This window comes from Macaca fascicularis, chromosome 1, assembly GCF_037993035.2.
Source record: "Macaca fascicularis isolate 582-1 chromosome 1, T2T-MFA8v1.1".
Lineage (NCBI taxonomy): Eukaryota > Metazoa > Chordata > Mammalia > Primates > Cercopithecidae > Macaca > Macaca fascicularis.
In genome coordinates, this window is record NC_088375.1 from 83,332,658 (window position 1) to 83,345,436 (window position 12,779).

Sequence of the window (12,779 nt, forward strand, 5' to 3'; positions counted from 1 at the left end):
TTACTGTTGGTTCCAGCCAACACCTAAAGACAAGGCCCCCATCTCCCTGCTTCTGTGGGAGGGTAGGAGCCTAACTTCCATAAGCACCAGTAAGTAAACACAGATGGGTTGCACATGGACCAACCCCCACTTCCTGCATTTTGTAATTTTTTTCACAGACCCTCTTGAGCCCTTGCTCACCCACTCCCTATTCCCTCATTCTCCCTTTTTTTTTTTTTTTTTTTTTCTGAGACAGAATCTTACTCTGTCACCCAGGCTGGGGTGCAATAGCGCCATCTCAGCTCACTGCAACTTCTGCCTCCAGGGTTCAAGCAATTCTCCTGCCTCAGCCTCCCAAGTAGCTAGGACTACAGGTGCATGCCACCACACCCAGCTAATTTTTGTATTTTTAGTAGAGACAGGGTTTCACTATGTTGGCCATAGTGACCTCATGACCTCATGATCTGCCTGCCTCGTCCTCCCAAAGTGCTGAGATTACAGGTGTGAGCCACTGCACCTGGCCCATCCTCCCTTTAAAATGCCATCACCTCTGTATACATTGAAGTTGAGTTTGGACTTTTTTCCCTATTGCAATAGCAATAGTATATTACTGATTAAAGTCTGTCCTTCCACTTTACTGAGTATCCAGCCTTGTTTATCTTTGATACTACCAATCTTCTTTTACTAAAATAAATACTATGATTTCTAAATTTTTTCATCAACTGAGTTATATCAGATATGCTTAGCCAAAGCATGTAGAACCCCACTGAAATTTTGATTTAGCATGTGTCCATTAGATTAAGAATTATTGCTCTAGGAGTCTAAGTGGTATTTGCATCATGCATTTTTTTCAGTACAACATAAAATGGCTTCATATATAATATAGTTCAAAATGTTGTTAATTTCTTCAGGCCAAGAAACATGCAAGCAAATGAAGAACTCTTGCGATTTCCTAGGGAAAATATGGCTTGAGGATGGCTTAAACATAAAATATTAATGGGAGTTAATTAACATAGAAGCAAGCTGTTCCCTCAAGTTGCTTTCATCTCAGCATAATTTTAAGGTGGAAGAGAATTGAACTTCAGAATCTTTTCTCTTACGTGGATTGTCCCTTGCAAAGCAAGAAAACATTTTTCCAATGGTGAACGTGTTAGTAAATGCCAGTGAAGCTATAGTTAAGTGATCTGGGTTTCCAAGAAGGAAAGTGAAGTTTCAAACCATGTTTACTGTACACAGCTTTTCAGGGCAAGTATTTTGGACACATAAGCTTTTTTTTTTTTTTAAAGGGTCTTGCTCTGTTACTCAGGCTGGAGTGCAGTGGCAGTTATAGCTCACTGCAGCCTTGAACTCCTGGGCTCAGGGGATGGTCCCGCCTCAGCCTCTGGAGTAACTGGAACTGCATTTTTAAAAGTATAATGCTACATCTGCCAGGAAAATAACTCAGGTGGAGGATGGCTGTTTTCCAATTCAGAGAGCCCATGATTGAAAGAGTTGGAGGAATCCTAACCAGCAGAACTGAGTAACAGAAAGCACGTGGACTTTGGAGTCAGAAACGCCTGTCTTTGAATCCTGGCTTCTGCGCCTACACTTGAAATCTTAGGCAAGGTACTTACATTTTATTTTCAGACTGTTTCCTTATCTGTAAAATGAGAAAACTAATAATACCTGCCTTTCACAGGGCTATTGTGGGACTTAAATTTAACAATAAGCAATTAATAAATAGCTCTGATGCATTGCTTTAATCATTCATTCATTCAGCAAACATGTGTGTCAAACTCTTACAGTGGAAGAAATGTAAAACAAATTCCAGGAGTGCCTGGGATTTTGATGTCTATCAAATGGCATTCAGGTTAATGAGGAAGAGTGAAGAAATGAAGTGCACTGCTTTTGAGGAATTACTTAAAAGGCTTTTCCAAGAGGATTCATGTGGCCGTAGGACATTTAGATGCCTGGAAAGGCCAGTCCAGTAAGCCAGCTGAGTGTTGCTCAGAACACGGCCTCCCACAGCAGGAGACCATTTCCCTGTTCTCTGAATTGGTACTTTGGCTGGAAAATCACCACACTATGCCGGATCCCTGGAGCAATGGACTGAGTATATAGTCATAACTAGATGAGTTCTTTGACATCCCTAAATTGGAAAAATGTCTTTGCTAGAGTTCGGAAATAGCTCAAAACCAAAACCACCATTTTCCCTGAATCTATTTGTAGTGCTGGAGCCACATGTTACTGTAAAATACAAGGGACCAGTTGGCAGGAAGTCTCTTAGACTACTTGAACATGCTCTTTGCCCCTCCATGAACACACCCTGGCCTCCTCTCTGTCCCAGCTTTTAAATACAGTTTGCAGTAAGAACTCACCGAATTCATACCAGGGCCTCTAAGACCTCACCCGCAGGTCAGTAACAACTAAGGATGGATCCGAGGCTGTGGGAAGAAAGTGCTCACCTCAGATGGTGAGGGAATGGGAGATGGGTGCATCCACGTTCAGCAATTGGACTTATGGCTCCTCAGGGTCACATTGCCACCCATGCCCATGTTGAAATCATCTTGCTTTGTCAGGCCATTGGCTCAGGCATGTTTCATGACAATTTCGCTCCCTGTTAGTAAGACCTGGGTCGTTTTTAAACGTTTGCAAACGTTAGAAACTCTGAATACCGTGAATTAATAATTGATGATGTCCCTGAGCTCCCTCTACTGGCTCTGCCTCAGCCAGCTACAGCAGGGGGTATTTCTGTTTACATTTCTTTCAAGAAAAGAGTGATTTATAATCCACAAGCAAGGATGATAAGGCAAAGACATAAAGAATGGAGGATTTTTTTAAGTAGCTGGAAGTTGGTGGACACTCCCAGACAGGATTTACACTTCCGAGGCAGAAATCTGGGTTGTGTGTCCTGCTCTTGGCCTGGGCAGATGGTGCACAGCTCAGGAACCCTTCTAAAATGTCATTACTGTGTGCAGATAAAACCCAAAGCAAAGGGGCTGGAACCCTTTCCGTTTGTTCTGCACCTGAAGGAGTTCAGAGACAATAAAACAATATCTGGGCCATTTTTTTTTTCTGTTTCAAATTTCTAAACAGAAAGAACAGCAACAACAAAAATACTGATTTGTATGAGAATCACTCCAGGCATGACAGGATCAGGAGGCACTTTATCCTGACGTTCCTCTGAGCCATTCATCGCCATTCTGCAGGTGAAGAAACTGAAAGAATGGTTGAATGACCTGCTCCGGTTGACACAGGGAGTGAGTGGCTGAGCTGGGAAGAGAGATCAAAGGGCATGTAACTGCGAGCCCATGGTGTGTGATGTATGAAGGACTAAGAGAGACCAGCCAGGAGCAGCTGGAATCCCATCTGGAGCCCAAAGAGTTGTCTTTGGTGTGGAAAGTATCTACCCCATCCCTAATTATATACCCAGTGATGGTGGTTGCTTAACATGGCTGTTGGCTCATAAACTGTAAGCACTATGAGAGCAAGTCTTGTCATCTGTGACCTGGATGTCCACCTTGGCGCCATGGGCTATGCCCATGTGCGCTAAATACACATATTGCTGTTTGGCCAGCTGTCTTTTGTTTGTTTGTTTGTTTGAGACAGAGTTTCGCTCTTGTTGACCAGGTTGGAGTGCCATGGCATGATCTCAGCTCACTGCAACCTCCGCCTCCTGGGTTCAAATGATTCTCCTGCCTCAGCCTCCCAAGTAGCTGGGATTACAGGCATGCACCACCATGCCAGGCTAATTTTATATTTTTAGTAGAGATTGGGTTTCACCATGTTGGCCAGACTGGTCTCGAACTCCTGACCTCAGGTGATCCACCCGCCTCTGCCTCCCAAAGTGCTGGGATTACAGGTGTGAGGCACCATGCCCAGCCACCCAGCTGTCCTTTTAGGACACTTTCTGTACTCTCTGTAATAACAGAAGTTCCACTCCAGGGCTGACTTTATAGAATCCTAGTTCCAAACTCTCTTAGTTCTATCAGGAAAGCAATTGCTTTTTTTTCCTTTTTTTTTTTCCCCCTAATTACAGGGTCTTGCTCTGTCACCCATGCTGGAGTGCAATGGTGTGATCTCAGCTCACCGCAGCCTCAAACTTCACAGCTCAAGCAATCCTTCCACCTCAGCCTCCCAAGTAGCTGAGACTACAGGCATAAGCCACCATACCCAGCCAGAAGCTTTTTCTTTCTTTCTTTTTTTTTTTTTTTTTTTTTTGAGACAGAGTCTTGCTCTGTCACCCAGTCCAGAGTGCAGTGGCACAATCTTGGCTCACTGTAACCTCCGCCTCTCAGATTCAAGCAATTCTCCTGCCTTACCCTCCCAAGTAGCTGGGATTACAGGCATGCACCATCATGCCCGACTAATCTTTGTATTTTTAGTAGAGATGGGGTTTCACCATGTTGGCCAGGCTGGTCTCAAACTCCTCAGGTGATCTACCAGCCTTGGCCTCCCAAAGTGCTGGGATTACAGGCGTGAGCCACTGCACCTGGGCCAGAAAAGCTTTTTCTTAATAGCTCCCCTGGGAACCTCCGTTCTGCCACCAAAGGAATATAGTAACTCCAATAGATAAAAAATTGACACTGTCGTGTATAAATGTAGAGTTGATTCATATTTCATGTCAAAGCCCTGGACTGTGTGCAATTGGCTGGTATTTGTTCCAGAAGCACTTGTTCGTGTTGAAGATGGGGCAATTCTGAGCGGGTAAGCAGGCCGGCGAGCTTGGCTCTGGGAGCCACTTCACTATTGTTTGGGCTCTGCTGTTGACTTCATATCCTGAAGTAAATGGTCGTTGCAGACTAGGCACGTGAGCAGGAAGTGGGCAGGGCTTGCTGCACCGCCTGGTGGTTCATGAAAGAAGAAACACAGAAAAGTCATAACCTCTGCGGTTTGGTTTATGTTGTAATATGAAAACCAGGAAGCTTATCTTGCAGGAGGCTGATGTGTAAAAGTTCAGAACAGAGTGGAGCCCTCCCTCTTGGCACCCAGGGCAGGGAGTCACCCTTTGTCTGCCACAGGAAGCACCCAGGTCCTGGCAGCTAGAAAACTATAACATCTTGGAAATATTTCCCAAAATGTCATCATGCCATCAAAGTGAGACAGCCAATTTCTTGCAAAATTGTTTGCAAGAATACAATTTGATCAAAAGTAGACTTAGACTTTTTTTTTTTTTTTTGAGACGGAGTTTCGATTTTGTTACCCAAGCTAGAGTACAACGGTGATCTCTGCTCACTGCAACCTCCCCCTGCCAGGTTCAAGCGATTCTCTGCCTCAGCGTCCCGAAGAGCTGGGACTACAGGTGTGCGCCACCATGCCCGGCTAATTTTTGTATTTTTAGTAGGGACCGGTTTCACCATGTTGGCCAGGCTGGTCTCAAACTCCTGACCTCAAAGTCTGCTGCACAGAGTGTGTAGTGGCCATCTGAATCAGTGCTAACACAGGTGACCTGCCTGCCTCGGCCTCCCAAAGTGCTGGGATTACAAGCATGAGCCACCATGCCCAGCCGAGTTAGACTTTCTCTAAGAACAGCCCCTCTATGTGTTTTAACCTGAGTGAGGAACAACATGGGTGAGTCAGTGGTTGAAGGCAAGAGAGACACGGGAGAGATACTGATGCCCTGTCCATCCTTTCTCTGGACCTCAGGGCATTCCAGCAGGTAGAGAGCTCTGCTCTCCTGCCTGCCTATCAGTCCGCTTGTTCTTGAAAGTCTGCTGCACAGAGTGGGTAGTGGCCATCTGAATCAGTGCTAACACAAAAGCTAGATAGCAATGCTTACAGGCTAGCCAGGAAAATGTTTTTACCAGAAAATTGCTTGAGAAGAGAACACAGAGTTTCAGTAGGGACATGGCAGTTGAGGATAGAAATGCTTGGTGAAGCAGAACATCCTGGCATAGCCACAAGAAGACACAGTAATAACCTTAAGACAGTCACATCGAAGGCGTCCTGGGGCCCCAGGTAGGGAGAATTTACTCAAGGCGTCTGGGGCCATCAAGTGGGAGAAAAAAACTGAAGCCTAAAGCTCCTGCTACAGCTCTCTGAGCTCCCAGATCCCTGCCACCTGCCACAGCTGGCTCAGCAGGTAACTAAGACTGGGAAGAACAAGATGAGGAGTGGCTCTGCCACACTTATTTGAGAAAATGTCTGAGAAGTATCTCAGCTAGGTCCTCCTGAGTTTCTCATGGCTCTTAAAGATTAGACATCATTAACTGAGTTTCCCAGCAGCACACCTGCCCGAGGTAGATTACAATGTGGGTTATTCCCTGTGAGAAGTTTCCTGCAGCCTAGCGCCAGGGAAGGGCTAACCAAGATTGTCTTTGCAAAACACCTTTTCAGATTGCAGCAACCCCCAGGGTGAACTTCAGAGTCACTTTGATCTCAATTAGCATTCTTGGGATTTTAAAAATAAACACCTAGACTCCCAGGGCAGGGGAAATGAGTACCCCAGGAAAATCACAGGAGATGGAGTTCTGAGGCCTTTATCACAGGCTGACCATCGAAGGCCACAGGGAGCCCTTAGGCTAGCCAGGGTCACATCTCACCTCTGCCCAGCCACCCCAGGTGTTTCCTAGAACCCCCCTTTCCCCACTTTGGCCTGCCTGGCTCTTTTTGGCTTCTGAAAACAAAGAGAGGAGCTGTATGCAGTCAGCCTGAGACGAGGGAAGGCAGTTGCTGCCCCTGCTGCCCTTAAAGCTCCGGGAAGACAATGCCACCATGTATTGTGGTAGAGAGCATATTCTGATATGGGAGGAGAGGAAGGCGTCTGCAGACCCTTAGTTCCTAACTCTGGGTCATGGCCAAGGGACCTCCTAGGGAAAAGTGCATGCTAGAGAGCCAGTGAGCCTATCATTAAGTTAGGCCCAAAGGGGACTGGGCGGGTTTCTTCCTCCAGCACCCCTGCTCTTCCCAAGAGGGGCCCCCCTTCCTTCCCTGAGCTCCCCCTTCCCAGGCTCCTGTTTTGACAGGATGCTTGAGTCTGATCACAGCCACAGGCCCGTTTTGGGCTGTGTTCCCCCTGGAGCATATCTGGCCAAGGAATTCTTGGAGCATTTGAGGAAAGGCCCCTTCCCAGCGGCAGTATTCTTCCTGTAATTAAAAGGTTGCGTTTCAAAAACACTTTTAATGACCCCAAATGTTGTTGCCAGAAAGAAAATGCTACAGGACACGTGACTGAGGGATTGCAGGGGGAGGTTCAGCCCAGTGCTGGTGCAGATCCCCATGAGGATGCAGGAGCAGGGGGTTTTGTCATCTCGAGGACCCAGAGCTGACTGACGTTCATGCATTCAGGAGCATGTGTGCCAGGCACTGGTCTAGTGGGAGAGTCAGAGGAGGTTGCAGCGGGCACAGAGTGGGCGTGCTGTGACGGAGGCCAGGGTCTGCAGGGGAGGACGTCCTTTTCTATGGGACCGGCAGGTAGAGGGGAAGGCACTCCCTAGGGAAGGGCCAGAACAGACCTTAGAAGGATATATACTTGGGATTTAGACAAGGAAGAAACCTCCTTTCCTCTCACTTCCCTCTCTCCTTGTTCTTCCCTCCCCGAGGGTCCCTCCTAACCCACTCCACTGCACTGCCTTCAGCTTGGCCAGAGTTCCTTCCCTCCCAGGACTCACTGTCTCACTGGAGCCTTGAACCCTCTCCCTCCCCAAATTAGGTGCTGGTCTGGAACTGAGCACACACCACAGTGGCCACTTATGGTCAGTCTGTCCCTCTGTTCCTTCTCATCCGAGGACTCGGAAAGCATTCACTGTCACCGGGCTGCGATCCCAGAACAGCAGCTATTCAAAACATCTTTATAAGGTCTGATTCTGCCTCTGCCTCACCCCAGCCCCACAGAATTCGACTTGGCTCTGGAAATATGATGGATTTTTACTCACTGTTTTATTGGCCAAACACATATCTTCGGGATAAGATCTTCGGAAATCCACAGGGTTTGATGGAAATGCTCACAGCCTTCTTCCACACACATCTCTGTCATCGCTGGCTTCTGGACTTTTCATTACTTTAGCCTGGGATAATATTCATCCTTCGCTTCATCTGACCGACATACAAGGAAAGTTTATGCCTCAAACTACGCACGAAGCAGAGGAAGCTAAGCTTCAGGGCTCTTTGTGAGGTTGTCCTGGATAAGGACCTGTGAATCTCTCAGAATTTTGTCCCCCCAGAGTAAATTCAACCCGGGGACTTGTCATCATTCTGTGGCCTCAGAAGCCTCTCATTCCCAGGCACTGTGACGGGAACACTAGGCTATTGTCTGACAGGGCTAGCTAGCATGTGCACAGCTCTCGGCCGGGGTCAGAGAGAAGTTTGCAGGCAGACCCAAGGTTTTAGAATCACAGAAATCTGTAATCCCAGCACTTTGGGAGGCCGAGACGGGAGGATCACGAGGTCAGGAGATCGAGACCATCCTGGCTAACACGGTGAAACCCCGTCTCTACTAAAAAATACAAAAAAACTAGCCAGGCGAGGTGGCGGGCGCCTGTAGTCCCAGCTACTCGGGAGGCTCAGGCAGGAGAATGGCGTAAACCCGGGAGGCGGAGCTTGCAGTGAGCTGAGATCCAGCCACTGCACTCCAGTCTGGGCGACAGAGCGAGACTCTGTCTCAAAAAAAAAAAAAAAAAAAAAAATCACAGAAATCTCATCTCTTCCCTTCCCAGGACCCTCCATCCTGGCTTCTGGCTGAGATTTTAGGAGAAGGATGCTCAGTCCAGTTGGTTTTCAAGTTGTGTCCACTCTGGTGAGAAAAGAGTCAGGCTTGGTGGGGGTGGGCAAGGGTTAACCCCTCTCAGGGTCTGAACCTGGGATGGCGTCTTGGTTCCAGCGCCTCCCTCTAATTGAGTCCCAGGCTGCTGACCCCCCTGTCTGGATATCCTCATGGTGCCTGGGGCATCCTGCCTTGGGTGCCCACTCTTTCTGTACCCCAAGGGCAAATTCTGTCTTACTTGGTGACCCAGGTGCCACCTTCAGAGTGGGAATTCTGTAAAGACTTTCCCATAAAGCTGAATGAGGGAAGGACCCAGCAAAGGGTGGAAAGCTGAGATTGAGGAGCTGTGCTTGGGGAAAACTCCACATAACTTTGTTCTTTTCAGCCTCTCTGTTTGCTTGGATCTCAGCTTAACTCAACATAACTTTTTGGAGTTTTTGTTTGTTTGTTTGTTTGTTTCTGAGATGGAGTCTTACTCTGCTGCCCAGGCTGAAGGGCAGTGGTGCCATCTCGGCTCACTGCAACCTCCGCCTTCGGAGTTCAAGCGATTCTCCTGCCTCAGCCTCCCAAGTAGCTGGGACTACAGACGTGCACCACCACACCTGGCTACTTTTTGTATTTTTAGTAGAGATGGGGTTTTGCCATGTTGGTCAGGCTGGTCTCAAACTCCTGACCTCAAGTGATCCGCCCACCTCAGCCTCCCAAAGTTCTGGTATTACAGGCATGAGCCACCACACCCAGCCACAATTTGTTATTTAAAAAAAAAAAAAAAAACCCACTCTTCACTACCTCAATTCAATCATAGGGCCACCTGTATCCTATATGCCACCTCCTAGGCTGGGCATTCACCCGTTGAGCTTAAGGATGAGTCAGAACTCATCCTTGCTCTCTTGGAGCCTGAACTCTAGAGTGGGTTGGGAACAAGGAAAGGCAGGCGCCGACCACCAACCATAGGGGTGCATATCTCAGTGCACAGGCACACCCTTCTTGCCCAGACCTGCCTCCGCCCTGTCCTCCTGGCCCCTGAGGAGCACCTGGGGCAGAGGAGGAGCCCCTAGAAACTTTCCATGACACAGCACAGGAGTCTGCAAGCGGTTGATTTGGTCTATTCTACCCGGCCCCTGCTTCTTTCTGAACCCTGCAACGTCAAGGTAGAGAGTGTTATTCCCATTTTACAGATGAGGACAATCAGATTCAAATAGGTTAGGTGACATGCCCATAGTCACACAGTGGGAAGGTGGCAGAGCTAGGTCTCTGTCGCCTGGAAGGGAAGACTGTGCTCTGCTCACTGGGCAGCACTGCCTCCCTCAACCACTGCCAAGCTCTTATGGCAAAGGAGCAATAGAGTTCACATGTCGGGGACTAGCAAGCAAGGGTGACAGGAGGAGGTGGCATTCCAGAAGGGCCTTGGAGTGTGGGCAGGATTTTAGAAGACAGTAGAAAAGATGGGAAGGTTGACCTGGCAGGGGGCACAGAGAGAACCAAGTCGGGGAGGCAGGACAGTGCAGGCCATGCCCCGCAGAAGCTGATGATCCAGGTTACTCAGGGGCAGCCCCTATGCCTCACACCTCCAGGGCCCCTCCAAGGCAGAACAAGCTCCTGACACATTTCTCATGATTCTCCAGAATTCCAGGGGGCGTCTTTTCCAGTTATCTAGGGCTATGACATTGTACCACACTGTGAGATAAATAAAATATGTACGAGCATAAGCCACTGTTTCTTCTTTTTTTTTTTTTTTTTTTTTTTTTTGAGACGGAGTCTCACTCTTTCGCCCAGGCTGGAGTGCAATTGCGCGATCTCAGCTCACTGCAACCTCCGCCTCCCAGGTTCAAGCAATCCTCCTGCCTTGGCCTCCCAAGTAGCTGGGACTACAGGCGAGCACCACCACACCTAGCTAATTTTTTTGTATTGTTAGTAAAGATGGGGTTTCACCATGTTGGCCAGGCTGGTCTTGAAGTCCTGACCTTAAGTGATCTGCCCACCTCAGCCTCCCAAAGGGTTGGGATTACAGGCATGAGCCACCACGTCCGGCTGCAACTGTTTCTTCTGATGAATGTAGCTGTGCCGGTTTCCAGACAGCCTGTGCAAAGCCTGTGCTCACAGCTGTGAGCAGGGGCACTCTCCGAACTGCAATGTATATAACAATCAGTAAACTGCAAAGAGAAAAAGGAAAAAAGGAAACTGCTTTATTGGCACGTAACCAAAAAGTCTAGGGAGAGAGCTGGTGCTTCCGGCTCAGCTTGACCCAGGGACTCATATGGTATCACTGGAGCCAGAGTCTCCCAGCCCTTGCCTCTACTTCTGCTGGAAGATTGGTTTCATTGTCAGGCCGCAGCAGCTTGAGACGCCCTGCATCCTTCCTGCTGCCAGGCCCGGGGAAATCCTCAGACTCAGAGACCCTTCAGAGTCTCATCTCACTGTGCTACTCTGGCTAGGACATTTGCCCCTTGTCCCAGCCAGGGACAAAGGATAAGAGAGAAGCCCGTGACTCGTGTGCCAGACTGTTGCTGAGCTGGATTCGACCCCATCAGAGGTTCAGGAGCTAGGGGTGAGGGAGGGGTGATTCCCTGCTTCCCTGGTGGGTAAAGTGGAGGGTTTCACAGATGTGAGAGGGCAACAAACGGGCTCGTACCACACCAAACTCAGGGCTGAACCCACTGTACCAAAGCTGGCTGCTACCTGGCTCAGGAACATGGGGGAGAGACGGTGACTTTGGAAACGTGCAGCCCCCTCACTGTAGTTTGAGGCCAGTGAGGTTGGCCTGTGGCCAGAACCAGGTTACCAGGCCCACCTGCCGGCCTCTGACCAAGCCAGGGGGTGGGCACAGACCACACACCACCACTGAAGGAGAGTCAGGGGACAAGTGAAACCATAGGCACCACCCAAGATGTATGGAGTCAGGAGATGAAAGGTCAAAGGGACAGGAAGGAGCCGGGCAACGGAGGAAGAAGGCAGGAGTTCAGGCCAAGGTGGAAGCCAGTCCTCAGCCCTCTCCTGGGTGGAACCCAGGGTGACAGCTCAGCCCAAAACGCCTCTCCCTGAAGTGCTGCCGCTTCCAAAGGGGCTGGGGGAGGAGCCCATGGCTGCCCCTTCTCTAGCATCAAATGGTCCTGGAGCCCCAACTTTACATTTCCCACCCTCATCCATCCAGGTTGAAAAGATTTCTCCTGAGAATTTTTTTCCCTGTCAAACTATGGCTAAAGCAAACACTCAAGGGAGAGAGATGTGGTCACTACATCATTCCCTACCTACATCTTTCCTTCTCTGCCCAAACGACTGGGGCTGCCTAAGCCTCTGTCTTATGCAAATTAGGGAGAAAAACAAAATCAAACAAAACCAAACCCTTCCTGGGGCAGAAGCAGCCCACACCGGGGCACATGGCCTGAAGCGGGGCACGAGGCTGAATCTCAGCATCCCATGGCCTCTCACCCAGGCGCCCTGCGTGGGCATAACCGGCACAGTCGTTCCTGGCGCCTCTGGCAGGACTATGGGGAAGCAAGAGGCGAGTCCCCACCCCAGCACACCAGCACCCCGTAGGGCAGGCAGAAAGAAAGGGGCCAATACCCCCGGCAACTCCTCCCCAAGGTTTTCGCCCACTGGTGGGCAAAAATACAATTGTCGCTGAACCAAATCATCTGATTTCTTTCTTTTCTTTTTTTTTTTCTTTTGAGATGGAATCTTACTCTGTTGGCCAGGCTGGCGTGCAGTGGCACAGTCTTGGCTCACTGCAACCTCCACCTCCCGGGTTCTAACAATTCTCCTGTCTCAGCCTCCCAAGTAGCTGGGATTACAGGTGCCTACTACCACACCCAGCACATTTTTGTATTTTCAGTGGAGACAGGGTTGCACCATGTTGGCCAGGCTGGTCTTGAACTCCTGACCTCAAGTGATCCACCTGCCTCGGCCTCCCAAAGTGCTGGGATTACAAGTATGAGCCACTGTTCCCAGCCTCATCTGGTTTCTTTATTTGATGAAAGCTCAGCTGTGGGTGAATGGATAATCCCTGTTTTCACAGTACTCTGTGGCTTTCAATGAACATTCACCAGCAGTTTCTCCTTTGATCCTCACAAACTACCTAAGGAATAAAGGGGCAGATAATTTTCACCTCCTTTTTACAAAT

At 48.9% G+C, this 12,779-nt stretch overlaps 1 long non-coding RNA gene across 1 annotated transcript; it reads right to left on the minus strand.

The window, feature by feature from the left end:
• Positions 1 to 7,058: 7,058 nt before the first annotated feature.
• Positions 7,059 to 10,840, minus strand: LOC135970234 (uncharacterized). The gene is made up of 3 exons (XR_010585837.2): positions 10,642 to 10,840; positions 7,833 to 7,992; positions 7,059 to 7,390 (listed from the first exon to the last, which is right to left on the minus strand). It is a non-coding gene; the product is annotated as an uncharacterized lncRNA (long non-coding RNA).
• Positions 10,841 to 12,779: the final 1,939 nt, after the last annotated feature.